The sequence below is a fragment of the Passer domesticus genome, chromosome 1 (genome assembly GCF_036417665.1).
Source record: "Passer domesticus isolate bPasDom1 chromosome 1, bPasDom1.hap1, whole genome shotgun sequence".
In the NCBI taxonomy this organism is placed as follows: Eukaryota; Metazoa; Chordata; class Aves; order Passeriformes; family Passeridae; genus Passer; species Passer domesticus.
In genome coordinates, this window is record NC_087474.1 from 102,384,742 (window position 1) to 102,403,258 (window position 18,517).

General features: G+C 39.0%; 1 protein-coding gene across 6 annotated transcripts in view; it reads left to right on the top strand.

Annotated features, from left to right (window-relative positions):
- The window catches only part of ZNF516 (zinc finger protein 516), a 101,818-nt gene that overhangs the window by 23,631 nt on the left and 59,670 nt on the right, over positions 1-18,517 (top strand). Inside the window, exon 1 of one of the 6 annotated variants that reach the window (XM_064431870.1) lies at positions 5,772-5,879. The exons of the other annotated variants lie outside the window; for them this stretch is intronic. The gene's annotated coding sequence lies outside the window, so the exon portion shown is untranslated. Of the gene's footprint in view, positions 1-5,771; positions 5,880-18,517 lie in introns of those variants that run through there. 6 annotated transcript variants of the gene reach the window in all.

The following is an 18,517-nucleotide window of genomic DNA, read 5'->3' on the forward strand; positions in this document are numbered from 1 at the left end:
ATTACCATAAAAATGATTAAAAAAAACAAACCAACCAACATTGCGGCAGTTAAGCTCGAAGTCAGCCATAGTAGAGCCACAGAGTGCTTGCAATGTCTCTGAAATTACACTAAATTGTATGACAAGGAACGGTAACAGGGCAGCACTTGCACTTGATGGTCCTCAGAAGTTTTGTACAAGAGGTTCCAATTCATGGTGGAAACCAACACTGTAGTTTTAGGAAAGCTACACACTACTGTGGTCTGCAATTTACGTATCATGTGCTTCACTGAAGATTAGCTTTATTAAATCAGCCACTGTTTCCAGATCTGCTTCAGCAAGACCAAATCTGAGGCTTTAAATTTTTTTTTAATTCCCTTATTGATGAAACAAGCAGAAGCAGACAGGCTTGCTGTATGTTGCTTCTCCTTTCATGGAAAAGATGAAATCAGAACTATTAAGCCAGTTTCCTGCTTAAATTGCTGGATTTTTTTTTTTTTTGTTGTTGTTGTTGCCCAGAACTGGAATTCAAATGAAGCAAGAACCAGCTATTTCTCTCTGACCTTGACACATGTTTCCTTTTCTTGGCCAGCTGGAAAAATGTTAGAGCAAACTGCATGGTAAGACATAAAGAGAGTAATTAAAACCGTACATGTAGTTTTTCAGCTGTTGGTTGTGTTTCTTTAGATAATTGATTCAAATAATTATAGATAAAAGTAACTGTAACACTAGCAGAAAATCTACCTGTGAATGCTGGAATTGAAGAGTGAAAAACTGATTTTTTTGCACATTTTATGACTGATTGTTGCTGATTGTGGCAACTGTCCCTGGAAAGGTTTTATTGTGCTGAATGAATGTGACCAACTTTTGACTTCAGCCTTTGTTCTGTAAGGTACTTTAAATGAGGAGCAACTTTGGTGCTCAGCAGCTGCATTTCTTCCTTTAGTGCTTTCATCAGTGCAGAACAAGACCAATAATGTGGAGATAACTTAATTATAAAATACATAGATGTTGTTTCACATACTTGCTCAACAGGCCAGAGACTTGGGAATATGAACCAGTGAAGCAATAAGCATTCTTCTAATAATGATGCATTTACAAATGAAATAGCTTTTAAATTTGATATTTCTGTGCTGTGCTAAGATACGTTGTGTTTTTATGCCTTGGAGTTTAGTATGTTCCTGTCAGAGGGTTATCAGAGTAGTTTAAATATTTTGGGTTGCAGATCCCTGATAAGGAAATGCAGCATGAGGTGTCGTTTCAGTTGCGCTTTTGGTTTATTTGATGTATACGGAAACATACTTCTCAGTTTTGTGCAAAATACCACTCTAATAATATCAGTACAAAATGTGGCTCTTTTCCCCAAGCCCCACGCTGTGCAGTTAAACCTAAGCTGGGCTAGGAATTGCTCTTTTTTGCAACACAAGCGCGAGCTCCATATTGGCATAGCTCACCCCCGTAATTAGCTGCTGCCGCACAGGCGTGGTGGCCCAGGGTACAAACTCTCGCAAGCACATCTCTGGATCTGCATGTGTTGTTTTCGTTTACAATGTTAATGTAGATGACAAACATTATTAATATAGGGTAATTAAAGTGTGCATCTATAGCTTTCTGACATCTCTGCAGTTTGTTTTATTTCAAGCTGCAGGAAGCATTATGAACTCTGAAAAAGCTGTAAAGAGAGATTAATGGAAGTTACTCAAAAGAATTTGAGATTTAAATGTGAAAGCCTGTAAAATTACTGCTCTTTCTCTTATTTAGATACTAACATATATTTCATGATTTCTAAACTACTTTGGTCAAGAGCTTATATAGATTCTGGGTTAGGAGAAATACTTTAAAATAAATGTTGGGATGAAGGTTGATAATAGGTGAGTCCAAATCTTTTTATTGTTTTAAAGTTGTTATTCAGTAAAGTTAGACCTTGCTATACTGGTACACATCTGGTCTTTACTTCCTTTTGGCTGGCTTTCCCTACCAGTTTGTCTTTATTAATAGCTACCAACTGACTCTTAGAAAATAATTAAAATTTTATTTGATGGTATTTGTAATATGATGGCTGTATTGTTGCTGGAAAGTGAAATCTAATGCTTGTTAGCTGCAGAAATTCTACAGATGAGTTTCACTATTTCAAACAGAGAAACTAGTGGTTTTGCAGTGAGAGCTGTGAAGTTTGGTGTATTTGCAAATACACTGATAACATCCTCCCTTCATAGTTGCATGCCCTTTACTCAAAAAATCTGTGTACTGAATGCCCTTTAAATCTTGCTGACATTTTAAAAATATCATTGTTTAAGATTTAAAAAATCCCTGTCATTAGTTACCAAAGTTTATTAACTTGATTTTTGTTCCTTCCCTTTGGCTGCAAGATAATTGCTGTGAGTTGGTCACTCAGGTTCATTTGTTGGAGGCACAAGGAGGATGTCTCCGAAGCCTCTTGTAGGCAGCTGTGGCAGTGTCTGGTTTGCAGTAAGGGAGGTGTCTGTGTTCCTGACAGCCTGTGCAGATGGAAGTAGTGACACACAAACAGAATAGGTAGCAGAGTGGGAAATGTGCATGTTTTCAGAGCTTTGTTGTTTGTTTTTTTTTGTTCCAGGGAATCAGCACTATTTGGCTTCCCGGTTTGAAAGTTGTGTTGTCAGCTCTTTTGGACACTGTTGACCTCCCGCATATGTTCATAAAAAGGCAGGGAAGGGAGTCCTCTTTACCTTGCCAAGGAGTATTCCTGCTGCTGTGCCAGAGGTGGTGGCTGTGCTCTGGGTGGCTGCAGTGCCAGCTGTTTTGCAGCTTGCTGTGAAAGATAAGCCTAGCCCTGAAATTCTGTGGCCACATTAAAGTGACTCCCCACCTTGGACTGGAGGTGGCTAGGCTGTAAGATCACAGTGTGGGCAGGCTTTCACCCTTTTTTGTACAGCAGCAGATGCCTTTGGATTTGTTACTAATAGTCATGGGAACGTAAGAGGGTCTGAACTGGGGCAGGCTGAAGATTCATGTGCTCCTTCCCTTACCTTTCCTCTGACAGTGCTTGGAGCATCAGAAGCCTCTTGGGGTACTTTCCCAGTTTGACCAGTTTGCGGTTCAGTGACTAAGCTAGAGGTCATATATGAGTATTTTTGGTTTCTTAGTCTGGATGGGCTTTTCTTTTTGGAGTTTGTCCATTTGCAAGTATTAAGCCTTATGTGAATTGATTAGATAGTGGTGAGGTGTGCTAAGCAAACTGGGAACTTAAATTTTTGGTATCTTGGTTTCCAGCTGATGTGCACCTCATAGGCTCAGGCAAGGTTTAAAAAGAATTCCAGTGCAAAAGGAAGTAATTCTAAATGTATAACGAAGGTAAATGTCAGCCTTGGACTTCAAAACAAAAACTGAAGGGCTGGTGTCTCCTTTTTTGGATGGATATAAGTGTGCAGTGAGTGTCATTGCAGTACATCAGGAGGGACACTTATCTGATTCAGGTTAGAATTTGACCCTCAGTTCGTAACCAAAGTCTTGAGTGGGTGTAAGCTCTTGTTTGGTGGCAGTCTTTCTGCAAGCCCCAAGAGGAGAGAAACTTTTTGATGAAATGAGCTGTATCCAGCTGTCATAATGGGGTTCCCAAAGAGCAGTTGCCTCGTGCAAGAGGTACCATGTTGACCAGACGGGGCCAATAGATGGCCAAACACCACTTCAGAGGCTGGACCAGCTTCTCTTGGTCCAGTCATCTAGGTAGCAGCATGAGACCACCCTTTGCACCTCTGGTTTATTACCTGAAGCACATGAAGGAACATTGTTTTCACAAGTTCCAAGTTGATAATACGCTAGAGAATAAGTGATGGAACAGAGGCTATTCTGGACTTCATTTTCCAGCATTATCGCTATGTCTCAGAGGGTTGGTCTGTTGACTTCTCCTTTACGGGATACCTAAGAATTTGGCTCTTACTGGTTTCAGTGTTAGCAGATGCTGTAACTGCCTTTAGCTGTACCCAAGACAGACACAGTTTTTCAAATGACCAACCCAGTGAGACACAGTGGGGTTTGTCAACTCCTTCAGAGCTGTCTTGTCTTACAGTGGTGTTGTCACCATGTATTCTACTTATATTCAGGGTAATACTGAAAACATTCTGGCAGAAGATCTTTCTTTGCCTTAATTTTTTGCTTACCTCTAAATCCCATCGAGTAAGTGGAGGCTATGTATGCTCTGTGCATTTGACCATCCATCCACTGAATGCAAATAGGATTGTTCTGGCCCCCTGTATTAGATGTTTGTAGGTAAGCTGTTGTAACCTTCTGAGGAGTATTTTATGATTGAAGCAGCAGAGCAAAAGAATACCACATCTGTTTGCTTCAGTTATGGTTTTCCCACTTAGAGTTTTGTCAGTGGAGAAGGCAGCCCAAAGCCCCTTTTTCTGCAGTGGTTCCGAAAGAGAAGATGTAAGCCTATGGGAACAGAAAGTTCCTTGACTTCATGGTTATTGGAAGAAGCTTGAGATATGACTGAGTGTACTATAAAAGCTTAAAAGACAAACAAGAGAATCCACAGCCAAGCTTTGGTCAAAAACCTCACCAAAGATGATAGATGTACCATGATATTTGAGCACTTGACCCATGAGGTTTAGTGCTCTGAGTTGGCAGTACTATAATATCCGTTTTTATTGTGCTTTCTTTGCAAGTTTTATCCATGCCTAGTTTTGGATATTGTATTTAATTAACACCTTGATTTTAAATGTTAGTTGAATGAATCATGCTTGAATTAATCAAGTTCAAGGGATACTTGAAAGCCTGTGAAAAAAGAAGTGTAACAGAAGGAAGGACAATACTTTTAGTTGTAAACCTATATTTTTAGAGTTGTGATCTTGAAAAGAGTTATCCTGTTTGAATACAAACCTGATACAAGGGTTTAAGGAAAAAGTTTCCTTATTTTTACAAAATACTTGCTTATAGATAAGGTGGTGTACTTTTGACCCCATACAGAGTAGTAATAACGTGTGTGTTTTTCTTTCAAGATTGTGGTTTTTTACTGTTGGTCAAATTGAGGCTGTTTGTTTCTTACATATATGGCAAGTTTTTACTTGTGAGAATCATGTCTTCAGATTATAAACAGTAGCTTTGGTAAATGTACCCATTACTAAAGGAAGTGAATACAGGTGTGCTTATCTAAAACTGTTAAAAAAATAAAATCCCAGATCCTCTAAAGTATTAGCAAATATTGTAGCTGACTCTTGTAAACCTGCCAAAATTAGATTACACCTGCCTAAAAATGTGGTTTTAGTCAGGCATTTTCTGCAACTTATGCTTGCTGTTTCTACTGAAATATAAACCTCCCTGGTGTAGATTGCTTCTTTTTATTTCTGTGCTTTGTTTAGTGCTGCAAGTAGAGTAGCCATGGAGTACTAAAGGTAATATATAGTTATAAATGGTTTGTTTTGGTAGTAAGAAATGTCAGGTAAGTGTATTGTAGCAGTTATTTATATATAGAGCAAATATAATACTGTGCTGTTACATCATGATTATTTAACACTGTCTACAGTGTAGAAATGTATTAAATAGGAAGTAAATGAGTAATAAATGGGTGAGATGCAGAGCAGTGAAAGCGATGGTAAAGATGGATAACCTAAAATAGGAGAATGGTCTTTATGTATGTGGCCAAGACAAATGGCGTTTATGTGTTAGGAATAGCATCACAAAACATCCCATAATGAACCAGCCATGCTGTAATCCATGCTTATTTGTTGTGTAACAGGTTTAAGGATTTAGCAGTGTGGCTCAGATTCTGCTCTTGGAGTTAGAGTCACAGTGATGTTGTGCTTCTCTGGTGGAAAATCTACTTGCTTCAGCATTGCCCTGAGGGGTGGAGGAGTATATTTCTATTTGCAGAATGGGAAAATGTGTGATATAAAGCAGCATGCTCATGCTGGAGGAAAGTGAGTTTGAAAAGCTTTCAAATCATACTTAAAGTCCCAGGTGTAGAAAGAGACTAACTCCTGTAAGAAGAATATGTCACTGAAGTGAGCATCACCCCTAAGGATCTAACCCTTTAATTTGCTGTTCTGCATAGCCTACTTTTTCTCCAGTTGCTTATGAAGAAATTGAGAGAGAAGTGCAGCACTTGAATTCTATTTGTCATTATGCTTTGTGTTTGTTATTAAATGTAAATACATTGGCTGGAAGTGTATGTTTCAAATAGGCAGACAGGCTAGAGGTCAGTGATGTGATGTATGCCTTGTTAGCTTCTTTACTAGCTTACCTTTACCGTTTATTTGATGGTCCTTTTGGTTAACTTAGGAGATGAACTCTGGGTAGGCAGAAGAAGGGTTAGTTTACTTTTGGAGCTCATGGGAAAGAAGCTATTTCTCAACTTCTCTCTGTACCTCTGATGAAAAGAGGGACTTTGACTCTTTGAAAAGGTGAATCTTGACTTTATAATGATAATTTGCTCTTAGAAATTATTTGAAGTTGGAACATTTGGCACTGTTTAAAAGTACATAAAAGAGCACATACAAAAGATCTCAAATTCCTGCCTTGAGGAATATACATACCAATTAGAACATAGCAATATGTAGTACACGTATTATGCATTAGGGGGAAAAAGCCATACAAAACAGAGTGATGGATTTAATTTTAGAAAATGATTTTGAGTCATTTGTGGAAAATATAATTTAAGAATGAATGAAAATATAATGAAAAACCAGTTCTAAATGCAGTGTCAGAACACAAGGTCATAAGTGGGAAACAGATATAAAAGCTGTATTAGGGAGGGTGAGTCACTGCCCACACAAAAGAGAGTAGGGTGGAACTTTGTAGGTCCTTGAAGAAGAAGAATGGTGCTTGAACCTCACATGCAAGGCATTTGGGTGTTGGCATCCTTTGGTTTTTGGGACAGCAGCAGTTACTGAACAGAGTGGGACAAGTTACAGGCTTGCAGGCTGGAGATACCCCTGTTGTAACTGAGGATATAAAAGCCTGAAGAGTGGGCATCTTCTGGGGAAGAGGACAGAAGGGGCAAGGAGGAGCCATGTGAGAGTGTGCTGGAATGTCCTGGCAAACAAGCCAGTGAGCAGAGACTGAGGCTGTACTAATGAGGGAGAGCCCAAATGGAAGAATTAGTCATGAAGGGCTCAAACAGGTTTGGGAGACACAAGGAAGTGAAAGTGCTCCTGGAAAAAGCAGAAGTGTTGGGGACAGCTGAGAAAGGGCTGGAGGGCAGGCAGACAGATGGAGAAGAGTGGGGAAAAGACTTGGCTTTTAAAGTACATCTGCGGGATGGCGGTGGCCGGGAAGGGAGTGTGAGCCTGGCAGCTGACCTCAGGTGGTCCAGGGGGAATGTGACAGGCAGGCAGGGTGTGTGATAGCTGGGGGTAGCAGGCATGGTGGTGACAGTGGTGGGGTGGAGCCAGGTCAGAGGGCAGCAGTGCCACAGAAGTGGTGTGGGATGGGCAGGGACCTGGGCTGTGGTGGAAAGAGCAGTGACACACGTGGCAATGTTGGCATATTGAGGTCTCTGTTGTGAAGAGTGGTGAGAGGAGACGATGCTGGTCTGTGCATGTGGTATGCATACACTCATTTTCTGAAAGCAGTAATAAAGTCTAACTAATATTTTGTGATGCAAAAAGATTGGTGTTCTTGGTGTATGTAATTCATGTTTTTCTTACCAGTTGATAGATTTGTCTTGCAAGTTATAGTTGTAGCATATGGAAAAATAAATAAACCAGCAACAGCCTGTGCCATCAGACCTTTCTTCCTTGCAGGCTTGCTTGCTTGCTATCCTGTGAGTGATAATTTCAGAGGTTTTCATTTGTTTTGAAGTAGTTGCTCAGCATTTGCATGTTGAGGCTGTCACCAGAGTATCTAAGTAAGGGTGGGGTTTGTTCCTTTCCTTTTTTAATGCCCTTAACTCTACCTTCCTGTACTAAAGGTGAGCAGTGAGCTCAGGAATGGTTTTGGAGATGTCCACCCAGGCCTTTCTTTTTCACAGATGATCTAACACAGAATCATTTTCTGCATTTGGGTAAATTTCTGTCTATCTTCGGAGTTCTGGGAAAGTGCCTTGTACGCTGCAGGTGAAGGACTGGCCCAAAGGTTCCAAGTCTTTGATTAAATTGCAAGGAGAGGAGAAGTACATGTACGGAGTAGTTCTGAACAGAGTTATCGGGGTTCATCTTGTGATTCCACAATGTCCTGACCTGCCAAATCCTGAAGCGTGCTTTTCATTGTGCTCTTATAAGAGCAGAGTTGTCAGGGCTGGTAAAATATGTTTTGAAATTGTATTTATAAGGAGTGGATGGGATGTTTGTCTCTTTTAGGTGATACACTGCAGCGATGTTCCACAGAGATAGTTCAGCACTTCATACCAAAATAAGCCAGATCAACAGACAGCTGAAAGATGTGATTTCATGTTTAGTTTCTTTTCTCCTGACTGGAAGGTTTGAAATCCAGAAAAAGTTATCTTGTGCTTTGTATTAATTTGAGATACCAGACTATTATTTTCTTCCCTTTGTGTTTAAAAAGTAAATCAATGAAAAGAGGAGAAAAGTAGTTACTTCACTGTGCAAATTAACTCATGTTTTATGGCTATGACACTTCTATTGTACTGGCTATGCATGTTTGCTTTTCTGTGCTGGCAGGAACAGGCCAGTATAAGATTCAGTGTATTTCGAAGTTGAATTTACTGCATGTGTGATAAATGGATAAATGGAAATGGCTTTTAATGATGATAACTGCAGAAAACTCTAAAATGAACTGTTGGAGTAATGAAGCAATAGCTGACATCTCATCTTTAAAACTACTGGCAAATTGAGGAACTTTTGATCCTTCTTTTAAACTGCTAGCGGTCATCCGTCTTATGTGTAAGATAAACTCATAATCACAAATTGCACTTGTAGATGGACTGATCTTCAGGGGTACTGTGTACTTCAGTGTAAAGAAAGTGAAATGAAGGTGTTTCTAAGGCACTGGCTGTCCACAAGCTGTCCTCTGCCGGTTTGGGACTGGTGGTGTCATGGAGCCAAAGGTGTGTGTGATTTAAGCAGCACAGTAGGTCCGGAGTCTCAGCTGCTGTAGGGCAACCTTCAGCTTGGGTGGTGAGGGTCTCGGAAGTGCAGTGTCTTTGTCCAGGTCTGGGCATAGTGTGCATGCTAGACATTCAGAAATGTTGCAGAGAATGGAAAAACTATGATTGAAAGTCTTAATGAATTACCTGCTTAAGTTCTTAAGAAGTTTAAAAGAGCTTCCTAAAATAGCGCTTGTCCATGCTGTTTGTGCTTTACAAGAGCTTACAGTGAAATACTTTATATATACACACACATACCCATACATATCTTTACACACACAAAGAAAAAAAAAAAGTAGCCCAATATCTGCAAATGAGGTTTTGCCAGCTGTGTGTTTTGTGAATTTTGTGTTGTTTCTCTGTGCTATCTCAGAAGGTAATGTTTAACAGACTGCTTTTATGGTTTATTGCATATGATTATTCATTATTGTATTTCAGGGTACAGTTCCTCTCCCTTTCCCCTCTGCCCTTTCTGCCCCACTCCTTCTCACCTCCCCGCAAATTTTTTTTTTTTCAATGCACTCTTTTTGCTTTTTTTCACTGCTTGATAATTCCTTTATAATACTGTGGAGGGGGAAGAAGTAAGCAAACAAATTGGTGGTGTTACTTCAGAAATATTTTTTGTTACAGTAAGACATTAGTAGTTAATCAAAGCACAGTGCTGCAATTCTCAGTCTGTTAAGAGGTTAACGCTTGGCAACGCTTCTATTTATAAGGTAATGATTTTACTGTTGCAGTTTGAGCAGTAGGATATATTAGGTATAAGTGAAATTAATTTATTACCTTGAATTTCTTAATTCTTCACACAGCTTATCTTGCAGCAATGGCCCATTGAAATAATATTTGCCTTCCACTGATCTGGTGAACACATGTCTGTAGCTAGTAAACTTGTTTGGTATTAAGGATACAGCTTTTTGCATTTGAGGTCTGCTCTGGACAGGTTAGAGCGCTGCATGAATCTACTAAAGCGCTGAAGTTTGTTCCTTACTGGTGCAGTTGTTAGTTGTGACAGTGGAATTTGGGTGGGCACTTAGGGCAAGGTTGCATCGTGTATCTTTTGCTGGGTAGGAAATCAACAATTCAAAATATTTACCTTCAGTTATGGTGGTGTTTTTCTTGCATTCAGATCTTGATGTACACAGCACAAAGGCATTCCAGTTTTAGTTAGCGGTGCAGCTTCTGAATTGATACAAATTGATTTCATGGCATTGTGTGCACTTACAGCAACTGAGGATGTGGTTTGTGTGTAGCTTGCATTGATGGGGCAAATGAAAGAAGCGGCAAGAAGGGGTGGGAGTGTGTCTGTGTGTGCCATGTACTGCACTCCTGCGTTTTCTGCCAGCTGATGATCCAGTCTCTGTTCTTCTATACAGATAATGTAAAAATTGCAAAAAACCTAATGATGTCCTTGTCATGACACTGCAAATAAAAATAGGTACTTTTAAATTTTTTTGGTGTTGTAAGATAGAAGCTGAGCCTGGAACAGAGCATATTAACAGAAAAATACCCCACCCATACAGTTTGAGATCAGCCCCCACACTGAAGATTAAAATGGCCATGTTACAACTCTGTGTAAATTGGTCTACAGTGGAAACCCTAACAAGATCATTAAATATAAAAGCACTGTTGGATGCTGGGAAAATACTGTGCTGCCCATGTATATATGCATCTCCATAGACATGCATGAATAGACAGCATCAATGCCATCGATTTGAATAAGGAGGTAATACACAGGATTGAGGTGACTTTGCTTGTAACTGACTTACTTTTTTATTTGAAACTGTCAGAACTGTAAATGTTTCTTGAACTTTTAAATGTTAGGTTTTGGGAATAATAAGTCACTAAAGTAACTCCCTTGGTGGGTGTGGCCAAATAGCATTACTGTTATGCTGAAGTAAAATTGAGGGTTTTTTTGTTGTTGTCATTGGGGTTTTAAGGTGTGGGGGTTTTTTTGTTTTGTGGTTTTTTTTTTTTTTGAACCTAAGTTTATGCTTATTTCCAGAATTAATGATACTGTTACAGCATGTCAAAATAAGAGCTTTTGACTTGCCAATATATATCAGTAATGACCCTAGGAAAAGAAAAATCACATCTGCACTGGTGCAGTTCTTGGCTTTTCTAGGGCTGATCAATAATCACATTGTGCATTCATTCCCACTAGCCCCCCACCCTGCAGGGTCAACTTTAACTACTAAGTCTTTACATTTCAAAAAAAGGACATAGGCTGCCTTTTGCATTACTAGTATCAGTCTCAGTGTTTCTTTTGGGTCTAATTTACCCATCAAAAAAAAAAATCAGTAACTTTTTGGTTTTTTTAAAATTTATTTATCTGTAATTTTTCAGGAGAGCTTTTATCTTCTGCCTTCTGGTGCTGTATTGAGAGGTCTGGGTAGAAACTGGACTCAGGATGCTAAAGGTTTGCTGTGGTTGTGCTATTTAAATGGATCCTCTCGATTGTATTGTAGCATCTGACAATGACAATGGGAGAACAACAGTTTCAGGGCCTCGTGTCTGGATGGTAGCGCAGCTGCTGCAATAAAGTCTTGTTATGGTTGACCAGTCACATTTGGACAGTTATTTCTAATTAGAAGTTCTTATTTACGTTGCATTAGAAAATAGTTTGAAGCAAGCTGGTAGATGTTTGCGTGAAGTTAGTTCATTTTCTCCTTCTTGCCTTGAAAGATTAATGTTGCTTTATGTTTTGTCCTGCAGCCAGAATAAGTAGCCTTGAAAAAAGTCTTGCTGTTAAAATAAGCTTTTTTAAATTAATTTTTTTTAATGTAATGGTCTCCAGCAACTGCTGTAAGATAAAGGATTATTGTAGATAGTTCTGTCAGTGTTAGACATCACCAATAGTTTTAAGTCTTGTGATGGCATTTTGTGATTTCTGCATTGTTGGGCTTTTTTCCATGAAAGTACTAGTGTTAGTGGTTCCCTTTATTCATTTCTTCATATTAGGGGGAAATGTAGTTTGTTCATAATGGATTATTGATTGGTCTGCGAACAGCAGAAGCCCCAAGGCCTTGTCATCAATGGTACTTACTCTCCCAATAGTGAATGCATCGCTTCATGCAGCCATTCGCAACCTCCGTCTGTAGAATATAAGCCCGTAATTGTTACTCTTGTGCAGCACGGTTTTTAGGGAGAGGAACTCTTCATTGTCATTATGGGATTTTCCCCCTCAATTTGTTCAAAGAATGGTCCCTTTGTTTTGGTAGCAAGATAAAGCTTGTCCTGGATGTTAATGATACATTTCAATTCATTGCTTAGAATACTACAGTGTAACTAGTAAAGTACATTTCTTTGTCTCTCAGAAGACAAACACGCACAGTACACTAAAACACAAAGTATGTACTGGGTGGGTGACAGCTCTGTGTTTCTCAACATACCCTGTAGCAGTGTGAAAACAAACTTCCCCCCCACCCCCAGCTTGGCTCCTGAACTGATTCCTGCGGACCCACACAAAAATCTGGGTTACAGAGGTTTTGCTGACTTCATTTTGAAAGCGATCACCTCGTTGCAAACTTGTACCTCCAGCTTTTTCAGCATTAGTGTTTTTACCTTTATTTCATGGATTCCTTCCTCTGCTAAGGGTGCGGCACCAGTTGGGAAAGGCCTGTCTCTGCTTTCCTGGCTGCTGCTCGGAAGCCTGCTGCAAAATGTCATTAGCTCATGGAGGGAGAAAGACACAAAAACACATGATGTATTTGGAGAAGCTCAAAATAATATCTCAGGGTTCAGACAGCAAACTTTGCAAATGGGAAGAGCTTCACCAGCTGCAGGGAAGGGTGGTTGAAAATAATTAAACAAAAAACGTTTTGCAAAAAACGTTTTAAAGGATTTTAAAAGCCTGAGTGGAAATAGATTAATAGAAATTTCTTGTTTGTTTTTCCAGAAGCTTTTCATTTTTCAGTTCAGTGTCAATTTTGGCAGGCTTTAACAGACTTCAGGAGGTCTGTTGTCCAGATTGCTACTTCTGATAACTGAATACATTTGGAAACTTTGCCAGTCTTCTGCAACTAGCTTGGGATTTTTGGGTAGGTTTTTACTGGGTTAGTTTGGGTTCCTCTCAAAAAATCCACTTAGAACTATGCTGCCTTTACCTTTGTAGGCTGCAAAATGCCAGAATTTCCTGCAAATTCAGCTACAGGCTTACTGTTTAAAGATAAGCTCATTCTTCTGCGCTCTGGTGTAGTCTGTAGTCCATAGTCTGGTGATATGGGTATGAGAGGCATTTGGGTAGGACTGGTGTGTAGATAGGGATGGCAGGATTGAGCCTTTAATCAGAGTGATGGACTGATGAGCCCCTTGGGATGTGGCTGTTCAGAGGAAGCCATGTCCCCTCACAAAGTGAGGAGGAGGAGGGCGTGCAGGTAGAGCAAGGCTGGTGTGTGTGGAGGACAGAGTCTCTAGCCTAGGGAGAAGACAAGGATGGGGAGAAAGGTCTCTGTGGCTCAGTGAGCTCCAGGGCTGGTGGGGCAGCTGTACCACTTTCTGTCTTTTGTCCCCTCTCTTCCTGCACTTTGCTCTCGTCTGGCATCTTTGCACTAAGTGGCAGAGTCTGTTTGGCTCTGAGGTGACCTGAGCCTTCTCAAATCAGCAGAGAGCCTCTCTCCATGCTGCTGTTCTTCAAAAACACAACTTCCTCAAATTCAACTAGATACTTACATGCTATGTGCTATAATTTCATCATCTAGAAGGAATTTTTCAGTAAGATTATTTTTCAACATGATCATGCCTCCCATAGGTTTATTTTTTTTGGGTTTTTTTTGGTTTTTTTTTTGGGGGGGGGGGGTTTGGGTGTTTTTTTTTTTTTGTTTAAAGTCTTTGTTGCTCTTGGCAGAGGAACATGGTGGACTGATTGCAGTGTATGTTCAGACCTCTTGGAGATTAGAAGAGTGATTATTTCTCCAGTACATTTATCTTTCAGATGCGACTTAAAATACACCCAGACTGAAAAAAGTTTGCTTTAAAATATACAGCATGGTGTTTGAATAGTTATGTGTAGCTTCCCAAATTGTATCTTCTTCTTTATTGCTGAAGAGTTTTCCCTTCTTGCCACTATAGCTCATGCAATATGATTTTTAAAATAATATTTAATTGAGGAGAAAATGAAAAGGAATACATAGTTTGCTTGTTCTATGTTGAAACAGGAATAATTTTCTATGTTTTTCTCTGTCTACACTGCACAGCATATTTGTATGTAAGAAGGGAATTTGCAATTACTTTTCCAGTGTGGTATCTTTTGAATTCTTTTTGTCTTAATTTATTCTCCCCCCCAGTTTTTCCTGTGTTGTTTATTTGCAATTTCTCTTTTTATTAATTGTTTTCCAAGAGGCACAAAAGGTTCTTAGGAGGCTGTGTCTTCCCTTTGAGGACCTGTGGGCAGTCCTCAATACCTGGTCCTCTTCCAGAGTATGAGGGTGGGATGAAGAGAAGAGTAATATATATTTCAGAGTGCTCCTATGTTACACAAAGTGCTCCTTCCCTGTACTTCTGGGCATGCTTCACTGCAAGGCTAAATGAGGGTCTTGCAGAAGTGGTGAGCAGGGTACCTTCTCACGTTTTTCCAGAAGACAGTGCAGCAGGGTACCTGCTGAGCTGTCAGCAGGGACAGGCTACCACAGCCTCACTGGGAAAGCCATGGATGGTGATGGAAAAGATGCTGGGGCTGTGTGGTGAGAGAAGTCACTTTGGTCAAATGTGCTTTCTCTGAAAGGAAACTGCTCAGTCCAAGTTAGTTTTAAAAACCAAAGAAGTTTTGATACCTAAATGTTTGAAATAGAGTAGATTCTGACAAGTACTTGCTTTAAGTGTGTAGGAAAGCTTGTTTTCCCTTTGGGGGCACCAGGGAATAAAACAAAGTTTGTTTTTATTTGTTCCCAAGTGGGTCAAATCAAAGAATCTAGTGAGGCAATGGTGTGGGGAGAAACCTTATAACTAAAATATTTGGCTGTGCAAAGGCATTTATTTCTCAGCACACCACTCCTCCTGGTTTTGGATCTTTGTTCATTTTTCTCTTCCATCTTTCTTTATATACCAAACTCATGTGTAAACAGTGATGATAAGTGTATTTTAGAGTGGCTGAAAATGCCTCATGGATACCGGCCAGCTGCTTCTTACATGAACCTAGTTCAACAAAATTAACTGAATCTAATTCCTATGCCCCTTAGTGCATCACAGCTCCCCCAAGTAGCTGGATGGCATTTGGCATAGACTGCAGTGCCATTGAGACATATACAATATTTTTAAAGACCATGTATTAATTTATGGTTTGCATTCACTTGTGTTTTCTTATGGCTTGCCTCTCTGAGGCATGTGGGGGTTTCTGGGCTGTGACAGTCTGGGAGGAATCTGCAGGCTGGGTGTGACTCTGCTATGGATTCTGTGTGATGAGCCAGTGCTATGGAACTGTGGGGTGAGTTTGAGCCAAAGCAGTGAAGGGATGCTGGTTGTCACCTGAAACACTTTCAGTAGCCTGAGGGTAGCTGGAGGTGTGCTGATAGAGAATTATTTCAGAATACTTTAAAATTTGAAATTATTTCAAAATACAACCTTTTTTAGCATCACAGTCAGCTGAAAGAAACAAAGATAACTATGGCAAAATTTTACTTCTCACAAAAGAGTAACTCATGTTGTTTGATTTACTCATTATCTTACATCCATTATGCCATCTTTAATGTTTAGTACTTAATCCCAAGGTAAGAATTACTAAGACAGAATGTTATTTTCTATTGTTAGGATTCTTTACAGGTGTTTTTTCCTGTATTTTCTATGTTCAGTCTTCTAAATGGAAGCTTTTTTCCAAAGTTGTAATTTTATTTGCTACTTTGCGATGAACCAGCTTTGCTGTTCTGCAGAGAGACCCCTCTGGAAGAATTACTTCTAAGTAGCCACTGAAATGATATGAGGAGGGAGAAGTGAGTTGTTTGTATATTTTACCAAAGCCAAAAATTGACCTTCACGTACTGAAGCTCAGATTGGGTGAACACCCTTCATCCCCCTAGAAGTTTGTCTGTGGAATATCAGACTGAAATTTTGTGAGTCGTACGTGTGCATGAATTCGAATAATTAAAATCTAGGAATGCTTTATTCCAACTTCTAAGTCACAGATTGCAGTGCATTGAGCAAGATTAACTAATAAAGATGAAAAAAATTCTCAGATTATTTTTGTGAAGATGGTAACACTTCCATGAAGTATTTTAGATGTATAAAATTATCCAGTAGTTTTTAAGTCTGACATTTTTCCCCCTCAGGCCTAATTTAATACAGGGCTACAGGGATCTCCTGTGAGTGGCTAATACCCTTCTTATAAGTAATGCTTTCTTCATAGCCTCATTTTCATAACTAAGTTTCATTAACGAAAATGCTATAAATAATTAAAGTGAAATATGTCAAAACTAAGCCCAGGGAATCTGTGGCCAAGTAAACAAAGGGACTCTGAAGCTTTGGATCTACATGTGCTTGGACTGCTGTGTCCAGCATTCTTGTCTAAGCTTGGCTCTTAAAGCTCTTTTGAACTTTCAGACAGGAAACACTGCACAAAGTTGAGTTAAAATTTTAAAATAATTTAAAAATAATTTAAAAATAATAAAAAAAAGTTGTTAGTCTAAAAATCATCCTGCCAATAAAAGCAATATCCTTACTGGTATAAGCTGTAGAAAGTTAAGAATGCAGAAAACAATGTATAAAATACATGGAAAAAAATTTCTTCCCAAAGCTTTATATTTTTTTTTTGGAAAGGTGTGGAACATTTCAGAAGAAGCTGTTGCTTGCATTGAGCATAGAATAGTTCAACCTGGTGTTTCTTTTTATGATTTAATGATTTCTAGGTAAAATCTTTGATTATAAGACAGTATGGGTTGTTACTTGGCAATTTTAGGTTGTGAGTCAGATAAATAAGATGTTACTCTAAGTTGTTTCTTCCACTGATGGGCAATATAAACTTGCACTTTCTGTGTGGTGTGTTTTTATCTTCTGGTGCAGCTGCAATTTGTGTGGCTGACATCCTTTATTCACCCAGGAAGTTTCTTCTGAGGCTGTCTTTGTTTGATTTTAAATTAATAATTTCGAAGATTAGTTCAGATTCTGTAGTTTGTAAACTTCCTGCTTATATGGACTTCGGAATTTTAGATACCTATTTTTTTTAATAATTAAAAACTGCTTCATTCAAGAAATGAAATTGCTTTTGTAACTCATCCCTTAAATGTTATTGTCAGTTCTCTGAGGGAAAGGTAGTTTGAGTTTGATGCTGTTTGAGAACTCCCTAACATGCTAAATGGATACTAGATATGCAGAAAATCCAGCCCAGAAATTAATGTCTTGTAGCAAATAAGAGGGCTAGATTAAATTAAATGTAATGAAATTCTTCTGTAGCTTGTAACTGAGATGAGCATTGCGACAGTCTTGCTTTTTGTTTAGCTCCTCCTGGTGATGTGGTTAGACTGCTTATTTACTGTTGAAGAGGTGAATAGTGAGAAATCTTAAAATTTTCAGCTGTAGATCTGTAGCTCTTTGTTGAGTCATAGATGTCAAGTGATGGATGTGGGAATACATGGTCTCATTAGTGCGCTGCATATTTTTAGCTACATTTTAAGAAGCTGATGTTTTCTTAATGTGGCAATAGATCAGTTCTCTTCATTAGAGAATGCTGTGTCCTTTGATCTTAGTCATGTGGTGTTTGTAGTCCTTAATGAGGATATGAGGAGGGGAAGATTTTGTTTTACAGTGTAGTAATTGGAAAAGAAACAGCCTATGTGCATTATGACTGTTGTTTTTTGCTGTATACAAGGTGCTGGTGTGTTTCATCTTGCACTAAGATACTGGCCCTTGCATTTATTCATGAAGAGATAAAAAAATGTTTAAACTTTTATTAGTCTGCTCTGTTAATCAGAGTTTTTTCTTGTTTTGTTTGTTTGTTTCTGGTTGAAATTCTGTTTCATTGAGGTGGGTGGTGGTGTCATTTCCTGTGTGTCATGTTGACATAAATCACTCACATTTGAGGTAATTTGATAGCTACATTATCACTTTGCTTTGTTAGTTTGAGACTAAAATTTATACTTGGAGGGTCTTTTTAGTTCACTGTCCAGCAGGAAATAACTTCTAGTTTTCTTGAGTGCGTTGTCAGGCTCTGCATTCTTGTTTGCTCTGTAATCAAAGTACTGCGCGTCCTCAGCCTTTGCGCCTTTCTGTGCCTGCCACTTCAAGCACAGCCGAGCTGTCTGAGACACAAAGTAAGGCAGTTGCCAGCAGCAATATGATACTTACTAAAGTCTCTAGGAAAGCCTTTTATCTTTGGCAAGTAAGTATTTTACATGAAATTACACATGATGGTAAAGCCACAGATTTAAAGTGTAATAACCCCCACAAGAAATGTTTTCCTCATTTAAGGTGTATTTTTAGCCACTTCTGCCTGGTTTTAAAACAAAAAATATTTTTAAAGTTTACACTTTGTTCAAGACACTGATGTCAGTGTATGGAAATGAGTATTTGCTCTTTTATGGATTTTACTTA